The sequence below is a fragment of the Triturus cristatus genome, chromosome 2_1, assembly GCF_964204655.1.
Source record: "Triturus cristatus chromosome 2_1, aTriCri1.1, whole genome shotgun sequence".
Classification (NCBI taxonomy): Eukaryota; Metazoa; Chordata; class Amphibia; order Caudata; family Salamandridae; genus Triturus; species Triturus cristatus.
Genome location: NC_140581.1, coordinates 142,351,390 through 142,376,597, shown reverse-complemented (window position 1 = coordinate 142,376,597; position 25,208 = coordinate 142,351,390).

The window sequence follows — 25,208 nt, the reverse complement described above, 5'->3', positions numbered from 1 at the left end:
TGTTCGGGCCTCTGGGTCTGTGCAAGGGGGTGGACTGACCTTTCGGTTCTTTTGTTGAATTGTTTGTGAGGGAGTGTGCATTTGTATTTATATAGCGCTCCTTAAGGGCACTTGCACCTTCAGAGTGCTCCCACGTGCATTGGATACACGAGCCAAAAAAACAGCACTTCCAGGATCACACAGCGCAGCTAAATGCAGAAGCCAGGATTTGGACAATCCCGGTCAGAAAAAGATTCAGTGATGGGCTTCAATCAGAAATATTCAAATGCTTCCCTGCAGTGAAAGGGTTAGCCCGGCAGATATTATCCACAGAAGATTCCTACGCCTCGGTGTCCACCTCCCAGCTGCTGGATCAGCAAGTCTGGGCGCTTAGCACACAGCTGCCCTTTAACCCCTTGCGTGCTCATGACGGAACCATGCCGTCATGAGCCACGGGCGGCGTGTGCTCATGACGGCGTGGTTCCGTCATAACTGCGGCCGTTGCGGCCGCTCCGCCCACGCGGCACTGATTCCCCGCCTGTGCGGGCGAACAATGCAAGTGGGCGGAGTCGTGACGGAACCATGCCGTCATGAGCACAACTCGCCCGTGACTCATGACGGCGTGGTTCCGTCATGAGCATGGTGGCGCCGCGCTCACCCCGCACCCCCCCAGCGCCTCGGCGGAATTCGCGCCGCAGCGAAGGGGTTAAACCGCAGCCTGGTGTCTTTCCCATGCAGAACCATCCACTGCAGCCGGGTCTTCTCCCAGGGAGGTTGGTCTGGGGGAAGCATGACCCTTTCTCCTTGAAGTCAACTGAGTGAGGGTGCAATGGTCCAGGGTCGGGAGCCACCGTCCGCCACTGCAGGCCAAGGCACTGGCGGGGAGTGGCCCATCTCAGAGAGCCTTCCCCCTCTCTCTGTTCCTCTTCATGCAGTGATGCGCTCCCAGGGCGGTAAGCTCCGGGGGCAGTAATCCGTAGCCCCGCAACATAAATTAGCATGGCACCGGGTCCTGGCCCACCCGGGGGCTTAAATGCAACGAAGCGCGGGAGCCTGCGCTTCGTTTTTTAAAATGTTTTAGCAGGATTCGCAACCCCAACATGATTCCTGCCAAAATTATTTTTTAAAAATTGTTTTTTTGGCCCTGGGGGTCCTTGTGGGACTCCCTGAGCGGGCCTGGGAGGTCAGGGTGTTTCTACCCTGCCCCCTTTCCTTGTTTTTCACCTTTATTTTTACTGTTTTCTTGTGACTCAGTTCTACCCAGTCACAAGATGGCTGCCAACACTTCCTGGTTTGGAGTGTTGGCAGCCAATCACAATGAAGCTCGTGGTCGGGAGGGTTCACGAATCCACCACTGCCCTAGATATCGAACCTTTTTCTTTTTCAAATTTCTCAGGAACTACTGAACGGATTTACACCATTTAACAGTAAGGGCTCTTTCTGAATCAAGACCTACCTTTTTGCCAAATTTGATGTAATTCTGTTCAGCAGTTCGGACTGTAGCTGTGTCTAAAGTTTGCTATGGAAAATTACTTGAGGAAAACATGTTTTTGGACTCCCCTTTTTTCTCAGCCCCTGCTTGTGGAATCACCCCCAAACTTTCAAGACAGTAGCTGACTGGAACGAGCCACTAGTTTTGAAAATTTCACGAAGATTCGTCACCCGGCGCCAAAATTATTGGAAAAACAAAAAATGCTTTTCCTAGGGAAAATACTTTCTAACTATAACCGCCAGTAGGTAATATATATATATATATATATATATATATATATATATATATATATATATATATATATAAATATATACACACACACACACACACACACAGATACACACAGCTGCATTGCCACACACACACACATCACCACTGCACCACACAGCGCCACATAAGTCATCTCAAGACAAAACAACTACACCTAAAGTAGCCCATACCTAGTGGCTTTGCCATTGCTTGTTTTAATGAGGGTTGGGTGAAAGCATTTTGAAAAACGACGCGGAGCTGTTTACTATTCACTATTTCATCAGGGCTGCAATAAGGGGAATATTTATAAAGTCTTGTGTCATGCTTGCACCGCACAATGTGATACATGCACGACGGAAAGTCCTAAGCCATATTTAGGAAACCAAACAAGGCCACATTGTGTGGCTTTGAATGGCTTCAATAATATGCAGTAATGCAACACATGGCACATTGTTGAATTGCATTACACTGCACAAGGGAGGCTCCATGGGCATTGTGCTGGGTGTTCCCACACAAATCACATGGTTTTTCACGCATTCCCAGATTTACCAAACCTGGTAAACCTGGTAATGCGTCAACAAGATATACCTCCCCAGGTGAGGCATAACGAGGAGAAATGTCCTTATTTCTCCTCATAGTTTCCTATTTCTGTGTGTGTTGCATTCTGTAGTACACACAGAAAGAGGAAACACCTCTATAGATTGTTTTTGTGTTGGACGTTTCCCCTTCCTGAACAAAAACAATCCTGCCTACAACACAGGCACCCTTGTGCCATGGTGCCTGCTTTGGTGCTAGACTGCCAAAACTGTGCCAGCGCAGGGGGGATAGGACAGAAAGGCAACGTATTGGACAAATTCTGTGCATTCCTGCTCTTTCCCTGTGACGCAGGGCAACACAACAAGATAACGTGATACACTCTCCAGGGCCATCTTTCAAATAAATATGCCCCTTAGTCTCTAATGAGGGTTAAAATAATGCTATCATTCACTCCCATGTAGCTCTGTTTGCTGCTCAGCAGGATATACAAACAATCATTGGCTAAACTAAAAGGCCTTGTGCACATCATTTTAAGTAATAAGACAGACCTATTGGACTTGCCAGTACTTTTAGTTTTACTGTTTTTATGCATTAGAATGTTTTCACTGTACATGATTATGAAAATTGATGTTCACGCTTGTTACTGCATTGTTGTGATGTTGCTTTGTCTAGCTCTGCACCCATACACCCTTGTAGGCCAGCCCAGCTTCCAACGGTTACCTAAGGCTGCACTTAATTGAAACCTGGTTAACTTTGTGGGCTAGACACTGGGTCATTTCATCAGTGGTCACTTTTCTTTATGTACATAATAAAATCTTATTTTCATCACTTTATTATGGTGTGTATATAGTTTTGTTTATTAGGATTAACCTTTCCCCCTAACATTTCATCTTTTTTATTTGTATTCCCAGATATTCATGAATTAAAAAGTGAGTCATTATTTGCTTCTCTCCTATAATTACTTCTCACTGATTAGTATTGTTTCTTTGAGAGTACTGACCTTGATGTCTACCATTTTCACACTAGGGGGTCTCACTTGTAAGAGCGGTGGGGGTTGGTTAATATCGACAGACGACGGGATAAGAAGGATTAAATAAAACCACTTACTTTACGCTCACGCATCACTGATGTGGCGATGCGACAAGCGCTAAGTGAGTGGTGTTATTTATTTATTTATTTAATATTGCTCATCCCTTTGTCTGTCGACTTCCTCCACCCCGCCTGCCCCATTGCCGCACTGCTCTTACCTGTGTGAGCTGCTACTGCATTTTCCATATGCTTTTTGGATTTAATTAGTTATTCACCCACATCAAACAATTCAAACACTGTACCGCCACATAGATTTTGTAAATTACTCGATGCAGCATTAGCATTTAGATGTAACAAAAAAACAATGCCACTTAGAATGCCAGGTTCCAAAATCAGATACCCGTCACAATTATTCACTTGTTCATGCATGGCAGGAGCTCAGGCAGGTAAGCAAATAAAAAGACACATTAATCAAAATGATAATCTGCCAATGAGCCTGTATCTGGGCGCAGATCTTGTAATGTTGCATCGCTCAAAATCCAGGAACTCTTCCAGGAAACCCACATTTCCATACTGATCACACCGGAGCAATGACTCAAATTTGGCAGGCCCTGCTCTCTATGCGCCGCGAAATCAGCACGAGGATAGTAAATCTTGATATGCTTATCGCAAGAACCATTAATTATGATTTTTGGAATTTGTCAATGGGTATAGCTCAATCAGACACTGCATTACATTCGATTTGTCAAGTGGGAATGATGCTTAGTGCATTGTCAAACAAGGATGCTGCATCAGCCCCTGATTTAGAGCAGGTGAACTTCAGAAGTCCTTTGTCAAGTCCATCAGAGACACTCCTATCTCCTCCTGAAGCTGATGTTCAACTATTGATTTGTATGTCAAGGAAATGAAAAAAAGGCCCACCATTATTAGTGTGAACCTGCAAATATTACATCTCAAGGGAGGTTATGCTCCACAGTTTCTGATTTTCAGGCAACAGGAATTGAAGAAGCTCCTTGAACCTTATCAGCAATGCCCATCACGGACCCTGTGAAAGGATCTACTCTTGAGTTGACGTAGGAAATGAGTAACTTGTGAATTCAATAAATTATAATTAAAAAAAACACATCCGAAGAAAACTATCACCATGTGTTTACTTCAAATGGGCAGAATTTGATAAAGTCATGAGTATGATATATTGGATAAAGTACCCCCATTGCAAATCACAGATGAGTGCAATCACCATATCGAGAAAAGAGGCTGGAAGCTGAATTTCTTTACAAAGTTATGGAACTCTGAGGTGACCTGCAATATCCTCATCATGTGCGGCAGGGTGTACTTTATTCCTTATAATACATTGTCATGCCCTCACCTTTCCCACATCCACTTAAATCCTTGGTGTATAGCTCACTCATAAGAAATATAAAGCATTTTTGCAAGCACAAAGAATAAAAATAGAATCTCTAGTGCAAAATTAAAAACATCAAAAAAGCTGTGAGATATTTTTTAAAAAAATGAAAAAAGATGCAGTAGCTCAGAGTGTGTAGAAACATGCAGAAAGATTCTAAAATTTCTATAATTACCTGAGGAGTGCTAAAAATATACGTTACTATAATTACATCCTTTCAGCTTGTCACTATCCAGCTTGAAATCAGAGCTGAAGAAAGAAAAGAAATGTTCTTGACCTGCCTTTCCCTTCAGCTGCTGGCTCTGGCAGCAGGCATTGTGACATCACAAATCACGTGTTATAAGTTATTACAATTGAGTTCTGATATCTTTTATTGATGGTAGGTGACTAAGTGGGCACAAATTGCCTAATATATGTAAATTAGAGGCAGCAGTTCTGCAGTGATTTCTGAACCCCATGTATTATAGCCTTATAGCCCGCCGTAGCGGGCTATACCGGCTATTAAAGACCCAGGCCGAAGGCGAGGGACTTTAACAAAAGCAGCGGGACTTTAATAGCGGTATAGCCCTGCTACGAAGGGCTATAAGGCTATTAGAACATTCTGCCACTAGAGGGCAGAATGTTCTAACAAATTAATCAAAGGCTTCTCGAAGCTCGAGGGGATTTAAATCCCCTCGAGCTTCGAGAGGCTTTTGTAAAACATTGGAATGTTGCTCTGCGGGCCTTTACCGGCCCGTAGAAGCATGGAGCACTCCATTGTCTACAATGGAGTGCTCCACATTCCAATGTTCTAATATAATTTATTATAATGTCGCCAAACCTTAGACCATATTAAACTGTATCACCGACCACCCATGGAGTTTTTTTTATTCTTTACTGTTACAAAGAATCAAAGCTAAGGTAAGAATTATTTTTCCAAACACATCAAACCTTTTTTCTTAAGTTTATTGATAAAAATGTTGTTTAATTTTGTTTGTATTTATACCATACAAACATTATAAAAGTTGACTATACAGTATATCTCTGTACAACCAGTACATTTTTCTAAACATCTTTAAAGGATATATTGGTGAACAGTGCGTATCCGGACCATGAGCCTCATTCGCAAAGATATTTATTTAATGTGTAATTCAGATGAAAGCATGCAAATAGCCTTATTGAGTGTAAATCATTTTTCTAAATCACAGAACTCCGCATTACACTCGTAAAAGTGTTTACTCACACGTAGATTTTCACATGAGTACATTTGAAAATCTACACGTCCGCGGGTGAGGGTACGGGTCGTACTTACACTGTTGGGGTGGGGGTACGCTCCATACGTACGCGGGTGAGGGTACGGGTCATACTTACACTGTTGGGGTGGGGGTACGCTCCATACGTACGCGGGTGAGGGTACGGGTCATACTTACACTGTTGGGGTGGGGGTACGCTCCATACGTACGCGGGTGAGGGTACGGGTCGTACATACACTGTTGGGGTGGGGGTACGCTCCATACGTCCGCGGGTGAGGGTACGGGTCGTACTTACACTGTTGTGGTTGGGGGTACGCTCCATGCATACGGGGTGGGGGTACGGTCCGTACATATGCGTCCACACGCTATGTGATGCTTGTGCGGGCCATACCCAGGCCTTTGCCACGTGGGTACAGCCGTCCCGCCATTGTTGGGATGACGTAGGTGTGGGCGGGGTACAACTAGTACCCACGCTCTTAAGGCGTGGGTACGGGACGTACCTGTATTGTTGTATTGCCGGTTCGCGTCCTCAAGCACTTCCGTTGTGGTGGACGCTGGCTTTGCTGGACACGCCCCCACCCCCTCGTAGTGACCAGGGCCTGGGGGTCAGGTATGTCCAGGGCATGTGTGCTGTGTGACTTAGGTTTTGTGGCCTTCCCCTGGTCCTGCCCCCCCCCTTTCCCCCCTCCCTTTGTTGTTCTGACCTTCTGCGGTGTCTGCGTCCGAACCTGTAGAGGAGGTCGACTGCTATGAGGGCCGGGATGACACGTAGGTTCGGGTCCATGTCAGGTACTCCTTGTTCGCGTCGTCCTGATTTCCCGGCAGTTTTTGGCAGCCGGAAAATATTCACCGTGCGGGATGACGTCGGTGCGAATCATGATTCCTGGTTCGTGAATGGCAGGCTGCGTGCGTCCCGACGTCACGTCGGCGCTTTCCCGGATCGCATTTGTATGTTTATTTTCGACGGTCGGGGTTTTGTACGATTCGTACGGAAATGGTGTTTCCGTGTGAATCGTAATTCCATGTTTGTATATTTTGACGACCGGGTACGCGTCGGACGGATAATATGCTCCGTCCGACGGTTCGTACCCGGTTTTTACCGGATCGTAATCGGCACCAAAGTCTTTGAGAAGTGGAGCGGATGCTTGGGCCTCTCTTGATCTAGAAGCTGGGTCATCACATTGTTAACAATAGAATTAGGCTCTAAACCCAACCCTTTTGACTGGAGTAAGCTATAAGGTTTCTGAACATCCACTTAATTGCAGCTGGCCTGAAATTGTGCTTACGTCAACAGTGAACATTCACATTAAATGGTTGTGAGAAAGTCATCTCTTTTGCCCTGAACTCTGCCATTTTTTGACTGAAACTGAATCTGACTGCACCCTGGGCTCGGCTAACCAGGCCCGGGGCCAGTGCTCTGGTTAAAAATATATGTGGTAATTTGTTGTAATTACAATTGGCACTGACAACCGACCTGTAAGTCCCTAGTATATGGTAGGGCACTTAGGTTTAGAGCCCAGCAGCTTTGAGGCCCTTAAATGTGCACTGTTGTTTTGCCTGCTGTCATTTTAAAAATCAGCCCTGCTTTCCAAAGTGCTTTTAAATTGAAATTATTTGAACATTTGACTTTAAATTTCAAGGTACTCTCAAAGTATCAAACAACCTTATTTTTAATTATACGTCACCCCTAAGGTCTACCCTAGGTGTCCCCATGGTATGGTGCCGTGTAAAACTAAGCAGGAACATTTCGAAAGATGTTTTATATGCTCTGGCGCGGAAAAAAATACCAATTTTTCTTTTACCCTTTGTAGCACTTTTGCCCTATAGGCTAACATGGAAATACTGTAATACAATGTAACTCTTGACTGGAGTAAGCTAAAATAATATTTCAATGGCTTGAAAGATTGGTAATGATAAATCCAACAACTTGCAACTGTTGTATCTGTCAAACCTAATACACAAAATAAGTTATAGAACTTTCTTTTCTGTGAGCCAAAATCCAGCCTTCTAGCAGCCACTCCTGACTGGCCTGCCCTTAACAGGCTAAGGCAAACTGCTTTGATGAGGGGATAAGTGGACTTCACAGAGACAGAGGTTGTCTGATGGGGGGATCTCTGCAGCTGCAGGGACCAGACCAGATGGGGTCACTCGGAAAATCAAACTGAGCTTCAAAGAGAGCTGGATTGTAAAGAATGCCAGGCAGGCCTACCCCTCTTCCTGTACCATCTAGCCAGATGGTAGCCCAGGAATGGAATTTGCAGGAGGTCTGGAAAGGGAGTGTTAAGGGAAATGAGTCATACCAGTGGGTTGGCTTAGCCAGCTTTTACTCCCAAAAAGAGAAATTCTCTATCTTGAATTTTAAAGTGCAGTGCTTTCTGGTACAAGAAAATGCCACACTCTGGAGAACGCTGTTATGTTTTGGGTGGCACACTGTACCCCATTGGTAAGGGATGCCCCCTGCTTATCGCAATGAGAGCTGCATAGCAATTCATATCTGCTGCCTGAAACTACAAGCAGAAGAAGGGCTTCCCTGCTGGAACACTGGTCTGAACTCCATTAGGGTTGCACTCTGAAGGAATGCTCCTACTGCACACTTAGAAACTACAGCCCTGAGGACTTTGCCTTGCTTCAAAAACGGATTAGGGAGTGGAAACCCTGAAAGCAAAAGGTTAACAGAGCTCATCTGCACCATCTCCCTCAAGAAGTCCCCAACCTGGAGTGTGCCCAGTGGACTTTTAAGGAGTTGGCCAGGTGTACTGCGGGAAATGTAGTCCCAATTTCCAAGGAGCAACTCAGAGCCTCAGAAACCTTGGATTTGCATTGTGGGCACTTTGAGCCCTTAAGAGGAAATTGAGGAAGAAGTTTAAGACGTTTGGATATGTTTGGAGGAACTTTGGGAAAAGCTTCATATGGTGACCGACTCGACTTTGAGAGTCGAGCCAACTACTTCGCACTGCGACCCGGCCTGAATTTCATGTTCGTCTCGTTGAAAAGCTACAGAGCTCAAGACTTCCAGGAGTTGACCGGGGGCTCCTGCTGAACTAAGCTGATGAAGCCGCTGTGAATTCGGCATGCTGGAGAGGCCCACCCAACGTCAAGGGAAAATCCTCAAGAAAACTTCTAAGTGCGAAGGTAAAGTTTTGACTGAGAACTCCTGCTTGGTGTATCTGACCAGGGCTCAATCGTGGTCAACGTAAACTTTGACTTAGTCCTGGTCAAGTGCGACCAGATGTACCAAGTTGGCGCTCTATGTTTTCAAGCATTAGAAAGTGTGTATTCTTTAAAAATTCATATCTCAATTTAACCTATGTTGGATTTTTTCTGTTTTGGTGTCATTTTAATCATAAACATATTTCCTATTGTTATAAATTGGTTGTGGATTTGTATTGTGTCTTACTTATTTTTATTGGTGTTTTTAAATACTGTACACACCTGTCTCCTAAGTTAAGCCTGCATGCTCGTTGCCATATATCAAGCAACGAGCAAGAGAATAACTTATTGAGACCTTGTCTGGACCTTATTTTACATTGGTGGCCTTGTTGCTAGTGATAGGTGCATACTTACTCCTACCAATAATCCACCTTCCAACAGTGGTAGTTTGCAGTTCCTTAAAACTCATGTATCCAGTTAATGTAATCAATTTTTCTAATATGGTTTATTATATTGTTGGAAATGTGGTACTGCTTGAACCTATCACATATTTCTCTAGCAGAACGTTTGCTGCTTATACCATAGCTATTTGAGGTTGAGCAGAATTGTCTCAGTGAATTATGTTTAAACCTACCAAGGTATTGTCTTATTGCGTTTCAAATGGCCTGTCAATTTGGCACCTAGGTAAACATCAGAAAACCCCTCATCTCTGTATCATTGAAAGGGGTACAGTTCTCAATGGTTAAGGCTACATATTTTTCTATGGTTTACATTTCTTGCCAAGATTTTATAGTTTCTTTTACTAGGAATAATATACTAAATACAATTGTGATGCATCTCCTTGGTTTATAGCTCTATTTACAGAATATGTATTATGGAGTAGATTACAAGAACAACTGGTATATTCTATCTTGAGAGTTCTATCTATTCTATCTGGCAGTGCCCATATACCCCTAGGGTTGACAGTGCTGAGCTATACAAATGCTGATTGATTGATTGATTGATTGATTGATTGATTGATTGATTGATTGATTGATTGATTGATTGACTGAGTTCATTGTATTTTAATAACCTAATTTGTTTAGAGTATCAGACATACTGATAAGAATTTGATTGGTACTGATTTCTAGTGCTATTTTGGCTGCTATGAATCCTGGTCTAGCAGAGGAACTGGACATGTCACCTCTGCACACATGGAGAGTTACCTTGTGAGTGCTGCAGTTGTGTTGTGGGTTAGATGAGACTTCCAGAGACTTCAATGACTCCTGGGAACAACCTTTAGAAGTCTTGGTATCAAAGAGGGAGTCCTGTCCATAATAAGTCATTTGTAAGTGACATATGTGAACCTTTAATAGTGTTACAGCAGTAAAATGTTACTTTACAAAGATGACCAGTACAAAATATAAAGGAAAAAAAAAATTGGTGAAAAAACTTCTATTCCATCAAGTAAAATTTCCCATGTTTACAATGAGAATTAGCAGAAGTATACTATAGTTAGTCTTTTAAAGCCAATTAAAATGATTGCCTTGCGCCAAATGGATTGTCTCATATTTATGATGTATAGTAGCACACATAAAATATATGTGTCATTTTTAAACAGAAGTTCTGCTAAGTGGGGAAAGTTAAATTATTGAGCAAGTCCCCATCTATTAATATCATTCATCTAACACATCTGCTCGAGGCCCTCTCAGGGCTAAGAGAGATGAAAGACTCAAATTCTAACTTCATTTGGAGCACAACTGCACACCCTCATGACAAGTTCTCACACCGAAGGCCTGATTTACAGCATTGCAGTTTTTCAAGGTGCGCCGGGCATTACGTCCACCACCCTGATGGAAAGAGGACCATCCTGCTTGGAGATCTCTGATGGCCTGACACCCTTCTCTGTGCTGTCACAGGAGTGTCGACTATGGCAGCACCTGTGAAGACACTGAAACTTTGGTGCACAGCATCCATCTTAAACCTTTTTATTTTTCACAAACTCCCAAAATGTTTATTATCACGGAGCGAGGGTCGAGCTTGTAAAGGACAGGGTCTACCTGGTGGTGATGGACAGAAAAAAATGACCTCACTCTATTTGCTCTCAATGGGACAGGATGTCTGATGCATTTACTCCACCAGTCCCTGCTCTGTTGGGCCATCAGGGTAAGTTTTCCAATGGAAAGGCCAGCAAGGGAGACACCCTTGCTAAACTAACTGTCTCAATTGAGGGGCAGACTCGTAAATTGGGCCCCAAATCATTTGAAAAGTGGCAAGAAAAGGGCTGCTTCAGGTCTGTAAATACAGCTATTCAAAGGAATTCACGTTCAACGCCTAAGTTACAGAGCTGTGACCTGGCCATCACTTGTAACAGCAGTTAACAGGCTTATCACAACTGTGTAATCTGTGTGAACATAGCACAGCTGTTTAATTTCATGCATAGATTTCTGATCTTGAAAGCAGGCAAAATCTTTGTGGGGAAATAGAAACATTAGTGGGCAGATATGCATGTGGAATTACTGGCTCTCCATGTTATTCCTCATTTATTAATGGACCCTCAAGGTCCATTCGTACTGGTCCACCCTCCCATTTTACAGGATGCTCATTATGCGGGCCCTCTAAAGAATGTTTGCTAGGTCCCTTCAGGCCTACACATAGAGATGGTAAATGGACTAGTTGTTCAAGCCGCAAGCACAACTTCAAGCCCTGTAATGTGTTTTACTTTCCCAGCCACTGATTACAGCTAATATTTCAGGCAATAGCATAGTCAGCGTGTCAAAGGTCTTACTGCAAGGAAGAAAATCCTTCCCATGGTTGCTGTTTGTATTATAAAATACAGCACTAACCAGGTTCCAATAGGCCCCTTAGGCCCATGGGCTCCGGCACCACTGCACCTGCTGCACCAATGGAAGCCACATCCCTGATTTCAAGTTGTTCGAGACGTACTCCTAGGAAAGCAAGTTTATCGTTTGGCTGAAACCCTTCCACCAAAAACGCTGTGAACATAACATCGACTAGTGACCAATAATCACAGCTTCGCATTTTAGTCTTTCCAACTTAACCAGGCCCCCAAGAAACCCTGTCTGAAGTATTAACGAATGAACACGATTTCCAAAATGTGCATTTTAGAGCGTTAACATCAGATGGTAGTACCACAAGGATGCATTATTACCTTTATGTTATATTCACTTTTCTGAGATATTCTTCGATTTCAATGAAAAACATATCCTTTAATTTATTCTATTTCTAATATGGTGGTAATTTGTTTCTATGTATTTTCGTGCAACTAGTAGCGTGTCTAATTCCAAATGAACCAAACACTTAAGTATGGGCATTCGTATCTTACATAGTAGTTTTAACAGATTACACTCCAGCTGATCAGGAACTCTTGACACTTTTGGGGACAAGTACGATCCCACCAATATGATTTTTCTGATAAGGCCTTCGAGCGGAGTCTAACAGTGCCACCCGTTTCATCGGATTAAAATGCAGGATCACAAAGTTTTTGCGACAGATCTTCCACATATGGGGCCTCATTTATGGAAAGTGCTGCAATCCCTGTGATAAAACAGTGATGCAACACTTTTCAGTGTGCCCTCCCTGCGACACCATGGATTTGCCGTATTTACTGTACGGTGCTCCATGTCGCAGAAATTAACAGTTACCACAGGAATCCTGACGTATCTGTATGGCTCAGAAATGGCGCATTGCTGAAGCGTGTCTGGAAACAGATGCAACCATGGCCGGACAGGCCGTAGCGGGCACCGGGCAATCCCCCAGTGCGCGGCACGGGTGGGGGCCGGTTTTGGGCCCCTGGGGGCCGTTTTTGTTATAGGCCCTGTAACAAAATCGGCCCAAAACTGGCCTTGGCAAAGAGGTCGGCGGCACCCCCAACCCCCCGTGAGGGGGGGGGGAGGGGGCGGCGAGCACTTTGCCAGGGCCGGTTTTGGTTCCCAGTCCGGCCCTGGATGCAACTCCGGCATTGTGTCATTTCACATGGGGCAATGCCCATGTGAAAAGGCCTGCATACCCCTTACACCAGTTTCAAGCAGGCGTAAGGATTTGACAAAGTGAGGCCTTAGAAGGGGCGCAGCGAAATCTCTTGGATGCAACACTTCTATGAGACTTTTCAGTGACGGAACGCCCACCCTGCATACATTATACCTTGCACAGGTATAATGTAGTGCAGGCGTTTACAAAGTGACACATCTGCTTAGATGCGTCACATTGTAAATATGGCGCAGTGTGGCGTATTTTTTACACTGCTGAAGCATCACAAAAAGTGATGCAACAGCGGCTTAAGGGCCTCATAAATAAGACCCATGTTCTCTAATTTAGGGTGGATGTAATTTTATTTATCGGATTTGCTATTCTTGTACTTTATTTTGCTTCCATATGCAAACGACCTGTGGTCGATCTGTCTCAACTCAAAGTTCAATTTAATTTATTTTCTGTTTTATAGTCGGCCAGTTCATGTAGCAATGGCTTCTGGCCGATGGGCATCTGATGAAAGAGAATCAGGATGTCAGCATCAGCTAACACCTAACAGGGATATATAGGTGAAACACCCAGGGGTATATTTATGAGCCCCTTTGCATCACTCCTGCACAAAGCAATGGGATGCAAGAGCGATGCCAATGTAAAATGAGATTTATGAAGCCCCGGAATGCCACCTTGTGTGACCCTGCATGACTTCATAACTCTCGAGTAATGTAACCCATTGCAAATTGCTGTGTTGCATTACTCTGCACCAGGGAGGCATTTCAACTGGTGTTGTGAGGTAACATCCATGGATTTTGGGACACATTCCCATATTTACAAGAACAGGTAAACCTGGGAATGCTAAAAAAAGATACGCCTCCCCAGCAGAAGCATAACGAGGAGAAATATCTTTATCCCTCCTAAATTGTTCCTCTTTCTATGTCTGCTGCATTCTGTAGCAGACATAGGAAGAGGAAAACGCCTCTTTGGATTGTTTATCTGCAGGAAAGTGACACTTCCTGCACCAAACATATCCTGCATACAACACAGGCACTCTCAAACTATGGTGCAAGTGAGCCTCCGTTGGCGGAAGGCTAACAGAACAGTGCCAGCTCAAGGGAAAAGGACAGGATAAATACAGCTCATTTCTGCTCTTTCCCTGTGATGCAGGGCAGTGCAGCAAGTGACTTGCTGCGCTGCCCTATGCCACAACACTCATAAATATGCCCCCAGTTTCAGAAGCAAACAATGAATTTGCTCGAGGTGAGTGTATGAATCTGACACCAAGATTCAGTCGTCCTTGAGGCCAGGTGACATGTTGTTCATAGTATTCTAGGCATCATCTTTTATAAATAATCACTCGTACTCACATCTCTGAGTGAAAAGCTTTGAAAAGATGTAATAACCAGGGACAGGCACCACATTGAAGCTAGACACAGCAGGCAGATTTTCTCTCATTTCTAGTGGTTGGCTTCAGCGTGAGAAAGATTTGACTGGCTGACTTGAGAACAGGTGGAGAATTTGATAGAGGTTGGAACCGAGAGAAGTGCAGGGGAGAGGAGTTCAGTGAGTTGACGTAGCAATAGGAGTAGAGCAGAGAGCATAACCAGTAAGTAGGAACAGTGGGGCAGCTAGCCCTCTGGTTGCCCGTGGCAGTCCCTGCGTTTCCCACTCTATGGCGGCAAATGCATTGGGGAGTGGGGGGGATTGCTACTGCCGCCCCAAGACAGCAGATGAGAGCGGGGAGGCTGCCCGGGGTGGTTGGCCCTCCCCCAGCTATGCCACTGAGCAGGAATATTAGACACGATAGAAGGAAGTGTAAAGGGGTACAGATCGGGCTAAGATTCAGGGACTCGTCAGTCATTATAGAATGAGGTATTTCACTCAGAGATTTTGGCCACTGAAAACAGTCATTTCGTAAAAAAACAAGCAGGCACATGCGGAAATACTGATTCCCACATGTTATCCCTAAAAATCACATATTGGCAAGCATCTTCACATGTCGGAGTTAGCCCTGGGAAATCCACAGGGGAAATAAGAGGTAGAAATCTACTCAGCTCTGAATGTTTCCCTCACAGAGAGGGGGGGGGGGAGGGGTGTTAAAGTAGGACTAGGTGTTAGATCAGGAGCAGTAATAGTAGTAAGCATGAGTTGTAAGAAGTAGGGTCCTAAATTTGGTAAAATTATGAAGCAGAGGAGTCTATAAAGGTAAGTGCCATTTTGTTATTTAGGAAAATAGGTGTAGGACGAGTGGTAGCTGTAGTATAAGTGTGGTAATAAGTTTAGAAACAGGTCAAGGAAGGAGTAGCATTAACATTAGCAGTGTAAGTACCATAGAAAGAGTAGCTGCATTGGTATCAGTAGTTGGGGTAGGTGCTATGAATGGGAGTATGGACAGGAAAAGGTATCGGGTAGAAGTAGGCATACATGTGAGAGTAGGGGTAAAAACAAGAGAAAGGGAGAGGTAGATAGGCAAAGTAGGCAATGCCATTCTACACATTTTGGCAGACTATTAGACAAACAGCCAATTACATGACAGTAAATAGAAAATATTCCTCTGAGTTGATGCAACTTACAATCAAGTAATGCTGAAGTCAGCTGAGCCAAGGCAACCAATGGCGAAAGGGAGCAGACTCACAGTCTCTTGCTGTGCTCTTCTGTTCATTGTGTCAGCTTTTGCAGCGAAAGAAGTCTGTACGCCAGACTTAAAAGACATCCCTCCTAATTGAGGCGGATCAGAACTGAACTTTACTTACATCTAATATGGCTACAAGAAAAGTACTTCTGCTGAAGGCATTGCACGCGACCTGCTTCGTTGAGTTCAGCGTCTCTATTCTATTTATTACAGCGCTTGCTCTAATCGAAGAAGAAGCATAATGAGAATGCAAACATCATGCTCTAATTAAAGGAGAATTAAGAAAAACAGCATGGTCAATTTAATCAACCCAGGATCTGGTCTGATAAATAGTAGTAATAGTGCACAAGTAATTTGGTCATTAAAGGAAGATTAGATTACACTCTCAGTGTCTCTGTACAGAGTCAAAACTTCCTGGGCATACTGATTTAGAAAATATTGTAATAGATATTAATTGGAACTAAAAGCTGATAAGAGGAACATCTGAAGAAGTGGATTCATTTAAAACTAAGCGATCATTTCCAAGTTCTTAGAAACAATGGGCATTGCTTCTAGATTTTAGTTGCACAATTTACACGAGTAGATTGCAGTAATGTTGTACCACAATAACAATCTAAATATAAAAAAATAGTAATGTGTTATACTTTCCAGAAGTTTTCCTGCATTGTATTTATGTATATATGACTTTCATTATGAATTGGTTGAAGTGGTATCCGCAGTTTGACCAGTTTTGGAAACAAATTTGATGAAACCAGTGTGCACAGAGGAGAAAACAGAGGCCTGGGACATAACCCGCCAACACGCTTCCATCCTCTCTGACACCTTCCAGACGCTGGATATCGACCTGCTGTGACCCCATGTTCTCATTTGCCTCCTGCTTAGATCATGTGTTACATGTGAGGAGAAATGCCGGAAGTGGATAATGCCCTACTGAAAATAGCAATATTAAGACACATATTTATACACTGTGGATCAAGGATTACCAAATATAGTGAATGCGTTTGCAACAGTTTCAACCTTGTCTGCGTTAGTCTTCCATATGTTGACAGATATTGAAGAATTGTTTTTCATTAAATATATTTCCTTTAGGTACTCTCAGTAAATGCCCATCTCAAATGACATAATTGATGACATCACTGATGACATCATCCAGACACTGGGTGTTTTTAAAAGTTAAAGAATATTATATATAGATACGCAAAGGTGTATTGAAGAATGAGTGGGTGTATGAGTATCTGAATGGATGATTTAGTGGGTGTGTGACTGACTGTATAAGTGAGTGATTAAACGTGTCTTAGTGAGTGCATGGTGAGTGACTAATCTGTGTGAATGTCAGTATCAGTCTGTCAGTTGTTATGTAAGTGGCTGCATGGGTTGGTGAGTGGCTACATGACTGTCTATATGGGTTAATGATTGGTTGTCTGAGTACCTGTATGGGTGCCAGAGTATCTGTGGGTGGATGAGGGGGTGTAAATCCCTGCATGGATGTGTGACTGGGTGATTCAGTGGCTGTATAGGTTCATGAGTGCATCTGCTAGGGCTGTATGGGTGAGTGAGTGTGTGTATGGCTGTGTTGGTGAGTGAATTGATGTCTCAGTGACATATGTGTGAGTAACTACACAAGTGAAAGGCAGTCTATGTGAGTGTTGGAGTATATAACTGACTATATGTGAGAGTGAGTGATTGTGAGAGTGGCTGTATGGATGAGTGTGTGCTTCTGTTAGTGATTGTATACGAGAGTAAGTATGTGTTAGTATCTGTATGAATAAGTAAGCTGGTGTGTGTATAACTGTATTGATGAGTAAATGGCAGTGTGATTGAGTCTTTAGGTGACTGACTATGTGTGTGAGTATCTCTGTGGATGAGTGGCAGTTTGTGAGTGTCTTTATGGGTGGATGAGTGCATATATCAGAGGCTGTATTGATGAGTGACTGCGTGTATGAGTGACTGTATGGGTGAGTGGATGTGTGTAAACCTATGAATCAGTGAATGATTATGTACTAACTGGTATTGATGTGTCTATGGTTTCGAGAATGGTACTCTGTATTTTAGAGTGGGTGTATGAAAGGCTATTTTAGGGTGTGAGGACGTGCATCAGATATTAAGTAAATGATGTTATCAGTAACGTCATCAGTGATGTCATTTGAGATGTCATCAGTGATGTCACTGACCATGTCATGAGTGATGCAGTGCATTGCGGGAGTGAAATGTCAGACTAATTAAAGTTTTTTAAATGCTAATTACTAACGATAATGCCCCTGATGCCTGTGGTTTTTCAGTGAATTTCAAAGGTGTCTTAAATGCTAATTACTAACTATAACGTCCCTGAAACCTATGGTTTTTTCAGTGAATTACAAAGGTTTTTTAAATGCTAATTACTAACTATACCGCACCTCAAACCTATGGTTTTTTCAAAGAATTTCTAAGGTTTTTCAAATGCTAATTTATACCTATAACGTAGTAGTCTGGTTTGCAGAGTGATGCAGAAAGGAAGCTGAATGTATAATAAGGGGTGCACCCAATATTCCAAACGCATCTGGGTGAAGTAAATAACAAAAACAGAGTGATGTGACGGAACAGATCAAAATGATATTTCTTTCAAAACATGAAGGATACCATAAATTACTCCTTCACAAAAAATTACTTATATATAGAAATAAATAATCCATTAGTCATATCATTGTTTGGACACAGTTTCGCTTGAAAAATCTCTTTTTATCAACATCTCAAGACAATTTCAAATATTCATCTCTTTTTATTAACATATCAAGACAATTTCAAATATTCATCTCATACATAATTAAATAAACAACAGTCCATTACTCGAAAAAACATATACAAAACAGAGGATATTTAATCCATTCCTTATTCCCCTACAAAGAATATAATGGATGTAACCACTATTAAGGAAGCTGGGCAACTGACCAGCGCTCAGGAATTCTGCTGCTTAGGACTTACAGGAGGTACCAGGAGGGCTTCTTGGCCCCCAAAGTCCCTCGGAGGTAAAGTGGACTTCATCCCCCAACCTATAATGTGCCAGGAGGCACGTTTGCAGAGTGATGGAGAAAGGGGGCGTGGCCTCCGTAGACCTCTTAGCAATACCACTGTGTGGGACTTACTGGAGGTAACAGGAGGGGTAGTTGGCCCCCAAGGACTTCCTTGGGGGCTAACTACCCCTCCTATTACCTCCAGTAAGTCCCACACAGCAGCATTGGTAAGTTCACATAGCAGGCCACTCTCCCATTGCCCACCATTCTGAAAATGCGCTCCTTGGCACGCTCTTGGATGGGGATTGAAGCCCCTTCGCTGCTGGGGGCTTTCGGGGACAACTAGCCTACCTGTTACCACCAGTAAGCCCCAGATAGTGGGATTGCTGAGAGGTGGACATTGGCCACGCCCCCTTTCTGCACCACTCTGCAAACGTGCCTCCTGGCGCGTTATGGTTGGGGGATGAAGTCCCCTTGCCTCCTGACGGTCCCTGGGGGCCAACTAGCCCTCCTGTTATCTTTAGTAAGCTCCACACAGCTAGATTGCTGAGAGTGGTCCGAGGCCACGCCTTCTTTTTACACCACTCTGCAAACGTGCCTCCTGGTGCACTGCTGCTCGGGGGATGAAGTGCACTTTAGTCCTGAGGTCCTCAGGACACAAGAGGACCTCATGTCCCCACTACCAGTGCACCAAGAGGCATGTTTGCAGAGTGGCGTAAAAAGGGGAGTGGCCTTGGACCACCTCTTAGCAATCCCACTGTGTGGGGCTTACTGGAGGTACCTGGTGGGCTAGTTGGCCCCTAGAGGTCCTTAAGATTCTTGGTGACTTAATCCCCCAACCCAGAACTAGCTAGGAGGTTTGTTTGCAGAGTGATGCAGGAAGGGGGGGGGGTCCTCTGGCGAGATGCCGGCTTTTTTTCTTCTTTTTTATGTTAGAAGGGGGGCTGTGTGTCCTCCCTTCTTTCAATATTTTGTGGGCCCTGGGGTCCCATTCCCCAGGGCCTGTAACACTTAAAAAACAAAACAAAAAAACAGGAAGGGGGCATGGCCACATATTAATTTTACTTATTTAAAAAATATTTTTAAGGAGAGGGGCCGCATGGCCCCTTCTCCTGAGGCCATTATTGGGCCTGGGACCCCATCCTGTATTTAAGTGCCTGCACTGATTTTGTTACACAACTGTGATAACAGTAATTATGTTACTGTATCTAATATCTGATTGTATATGTAAATGTTTTGCGGCCTCATTGGCTATCAGACAGGCTTTCTTTTTAAAGACACTGAAAATACTGTATATATACTCCCCCTTTTCATGCTTCTGATACCCTCACAATTAGCACTTCCTTTGAGCACTTTCCCACCTGAAGCACCTATGTATATATGTATTGAAATTGCATGACATTAATGCTAAGATATTGTTTTTTTCTCTATTTTATGACATGGGTGATGTGATGTTAACGTATTAGGCTTTCCACTGGGACTGCCTGTTTTTCTGTACTGTGGAGAACCAGTGGCAAGGTTTGTGGCAGGGTTTGCAGCAGGGTTTGCGGCAGGTCCTGCATCCTGCACACCGGATTTTGGATCCTGAAACAGAGTAGTGCGGTGGGTGCCACAGGGAGAGCTACAAGACGGTGTTTACCAGGCCTACGGGACAGGGCCTCTGAGGGTGCAGGGTGCAAGGTGAGGGGCAAGGGGGTAAACACGGCACCTTAGCCCCTTCACAGCCTTCCCACAGCTCCTGCAGCACTAGGCGCTATGTGACACGCTATCACAACACTACCACCGGACACTGTGGTACTGTAGTTTCCTAGCAAATCCCTTGCCTACAGAATACTGCGGTCCCTTCCGCTTTTGACTCTTGCCTCAGTCACAGTTATTTACTATCTTGTGACCTCGAGCTCTTCAGCTCCCAGAACTCAGCTTGGACCAAGCCCGGCATGAGCCAAGGCTTAAGCCTACGCCAGGGCCCGTGCCAGGACCCTTGCCAAGCTACCCAGCTAACTTACTGCCCTGCACTGCAGACATATTCTCCCTAGGACCAGCTACCATCAGAGCCACATTTCTATCTTCAGCCTGACCTCTTGCTGGCTGAGCAAAGTCAAGCAGAGCAGCAAGGGCCAATGGATTTGTGCGGGGTCTATAGAAGCGCACAGCATGCACCTAGCCTGCATGTCATGCTTCTCGGCCATCACAACTGGCAGGAAATAGAGATTAATCTCCTCCCAGTCTCAATTTAAATCTTAATTGACCCAAGAGCATAGGCAGTGTGGTGGGAAAGACCACCCTAAGGTCTAGGAGGGCAAGGACTCCCACCACAGACTGTTCAGATGCCAAGCACAGTCAGTACCAGAGCGATGAAGATCAAGATCAGGAGCCACCCCAGGATCAACCAGCAGACTCCAGTTTTCAACTGCCAGTCAACCAGGACTCTTAGGAAATTCTCAAATGTCATTCAACAGATGAGCCCTTGTCCACCACCAGAACCCATATCGCTGACTTCTTCCAAAGATATGCGGTACAGACAGCCACAGCAGCTCTGGAGGCCGGCACCCTTGCTCCTTCCCCTAGACTCAATGAAACCGCTACCTTGCCACCAGCTCACCAAAATCCTGACAGCATCATAGCCAGTGCATTCAGCCTACCCAGAACTACATCTGTCTGCTCCTTGGGTTGTGACCACAGTTTGGTGCGGACAGAACGGACAGAGTCTCCAGCTTTTCCACCCCATCAGGAGGGACCACAGCTAGTCCTACTCTCCACTACAACCTCAGCAATCACAGAGCCACAGGACCAAGGAAAAGGCCAACCTCAGCCGCACACTAGCCTCCCTGAATATTTAATCTCTACGGTGCCTTCCGACTTGCCCCACCTAGAACAGGTTGTGGATAACGACGAACATATTGCGAGTTACAAAATTCCTCACCAGTCTGAGGTGTATCTAAAAGCAGATTCTAAAGCAGCCCCAGAAGAGGAGCCCACCATTTCAATCTCGCTCCTTCCCTCACCTGGACCTCTTCTTTTCACTTCTAGCCCCATTGATGAATCCATGCCAGGACCACGGCCTGAGGGCTGCACTCAGTACTCCTTGTGCTCCAACAACTACTCCCTTCTAAGTCTCCAACTTTATCATAACAAGTCTATTTACAAGCAACTGACGCTTTTCCAACCTTACTGGGCACAAATATACGCCATCACAGCAGCTCTATCGTATCATTACGACAAATTAGACTCCCAAGCGGATATCTTGGGATCTTTTGCGACCCTTATCACGGACATTGACAGGACATTGGCAAACTCCACAGCCCTTCCAAATTGGGGAATAAAAACTGAGAGTGAGGGCCAAAGGATACCCTACAGTGCTGATGCATCAATACAGCACTGCGACTTAATCCATATTGAGAGGTGCCCAAGGAATCCACAGCCCCAAATAAACCTCCATGCTCACTAGCACAATTTCTCTGGGGAATCCCCTGATTGGGAAGGGGAGACACCAAGGAGAACATGATCCAAACAAAATGGAGACAATCTATCATACCTGGGGTTGATTGCAAACCCAGCCGTGGTCCATGCAGGTGACAGCGGTGGGGCAGTTTTCGAGGGACGATGCTGAGGGAAAATCAAATAATTAATATTCCCTCGTCATCGTCCATCAGAATCCCCCCACTCGGCCCCACCGCTGTTACATGCACAGACCGCAACTGTGCCAACTGCCCTCCAATCAAGAGGAAACCCGTGACAAAGCAATTCAACTCAAGCCAGGAAGCCCCCACATAGGGACAGCTTTAGCTTTTGCTCCTGGAACATACGTGGGCTCATGCAAAAAAGCAACAACTTTACCATTCTGGCAGGACTTTGATGTCCTCGTGGTACAAGAGGCCAGGGCCCAATCCTCTGTCCCAGTAAAAGGCTTCTTACAGTTCCAGAAACCAGCCACTGAAATCAACAGAGGCCTATTGATCCACATCTCCTCAGCTCTGCACCACTCAGTGGAATAAATTAACTTTAAAGTGCCTTGGGCTCAAGCAATCAATCTCACCCTCCGCCAACACACTAAAAATCACTCACTTATGATTATTAACAAATACATGAATTCGACCAAGCTTAGGAAAAGGGAGAAATTAAAGAATCTGGTGTCAATATCAACCAACCTCAAGTTAAAATATCCCTCCTCCAATAACCTGCTATCTGGTGACTTCAACATCAACCTCGGGGGCTCATCGGTCGCGAGGCTAAAAGCCCAGATATTGAATACGGCCTTCCAGTTCAAAATCTACTGCAGTCCACTCATCAGAACAACCTAGCCGATTTCTTCCTTAACAAGTGTGAATGGGATGCCTACCCTTATTTTCTTATGTTGTGTTCCTCTGCACCCATTTTACTGATGCCTTCTCTTCCTTCTGACGCATGTACTCTTGCGAGAGTACGGCAATTTCTTCTGAAAAAAAAAAACATATCACATGGGAGACGCACGCCACCCATTGCCAAGGTGCTTGGTTTTGAGATTGTTCTCTTCTGGGTCCCAGGAGAAGGACCCTTGCTGTGCCCAGGTGCTGACGGTTGATCGGCATTTGGAAGCGTTCACCCATCCGCCTCGTCGGGGACAGCTGGAGCAGTACCTCTTCATTGACTACGATTTTCATGCGTGCTGCATGCCACTGCGCGTGCCGTGCTTTCAACAGATGACCGCAGGAGCTGTGCCTCATTTCCGTGTATCTGGTGCATTCAGCAATTCCGCCACACACACCTTAAGGCCTCTGTAGAACCGCCGGAGCAGTTCCCCAGAGACACTAACTTGTGTACTCAGCTTCCCATCGTGCACACCTCTGCCTGGCCCTTGAGAACCACAGGATCGGGGCCATACTGATGTTGAACAGTGAGCTTGGCATTTCCACCAAACTCACCTCCCTGCTTAGTGGAGGACCGCTGTAACGGTTTCTCTGTGGATTTTTTGCTCTGCGTGCACGACCTGCCGCTGCGCACGCAGTTTGTTTTCTTTGCTCCTCAGGAATTGCAGGCATGGTTTCTCCTTCACACTTCATGTGAGTTTGGCAGTCTGCCGCTCACACTCTGTAAGATCTTTCATGGATTGCGTGGCAAAGACAGGTCTACACTCAGGAGCTGGTGATCGTCTTCCTTCCTTCTTCACTCCTTTGATTCCTCATTACACCGTATATTCTTTCTTTTACATAGGCTTATGTGGGTCGGTGCACTGTCCTTTTGACTTCTATGCTTATGTAATAGTGACAGTATTTCTTTTGTTTTCCTCTTGGGGGTCGTGCTATTTACAGAAACCAACCTCAGGTGCTTTTCTGAACACTCACAGAACATATCTCTATTGTCTCGCTACCACCTTAGGGCACCTATTCCCTATGATATGAAATAAATATGGTCCCCTACTCACCTCATTTACCTTCCCTGGATGTTTTTATGAATGGTGAGTAGTTTTATAAACCAGGAAAAGAAAGGTGCGGGATCGGTGGGGGTTGTTGAGAATGAACCAGCCTTCTACTGTATTGTACTGTTTCCAGTTACTTACCCATTCTTTGCAGAGTGTGGCGGCACCCACAATCTAACAGATGGGAGATCAACCCCATCCCATGTCCTGGTCTTTTAAAAGAAATCCTGCGGCCCTACTGTATTGATGACTTCTCCCAAGTTTATGGTATCCCTCCTTCTTCCTTTCCCCTTGGGACCAATCGCCCATGCTGCTTGATTAGCGTGGAGGGTTAGTCTTGAGGTGAGAGCAGTTAATATCTCAGTTTCCATGGCCCCTGGCTTTCAGGTGAATGGATTTGTGACAGAAAGCCAAGACCACAATATTTTTACCACCCAAACGGAGATGGACCACGTGGAGAGTAGCGTGGCCTTGTTCCATGTAGACACTAATCCCGTTCCATCAGTACAGGAATTAGCAGCGGCTCTGCCTGTCATTCAAATAGTAGTCCAAGTACTTAGGCAAAAGAATCAGTCCCTCAAGAATGAATTACAGGGTAGAAATGTGGGTACTCCCTGGGGACCTCCCTCAGGAGCCCTTGCCCAAAACATCTTGTCCTGTTGTTCACCCTGCCACCTTTCAATTTGATAGGACTCAAGCAAGGGGAGGGCGTCCCCCGACTAATATTACTGTGGTTACTCCTGTACCTGTTCCTTTGGCTGCACCAGAGAGATTTAGCGGTGAAAGTGGAAAATATTGTAGTTTCATGAATCAATGCCACTTGCAGTTGTTTCCTGATGATGGGGCCAAAGTGGCATTTGTTATATCCTACCTGGTGGGTACTGCGGCTAACTGTTCTACACCTCAAGTAGAGACAGACAACCCATTTTTATGCAACTTTCCTACCTTTAAGGGACAGATGAGGCGTCTCTTTGACAAACACACTTGTATGCAGGCCAGTGATACTGAATTGTTGAACCTAAAACAGGGAGCAACTCCATACTATTGTATGTTGCAGATTTCAATCGGTTAGTGACAGAAAGTGGTCGGTCTCTGGATAAAGGAACCGCTTTATTTTATCGACGGCATAACGAAGATCTGAAAGATGTGTTATCTGAG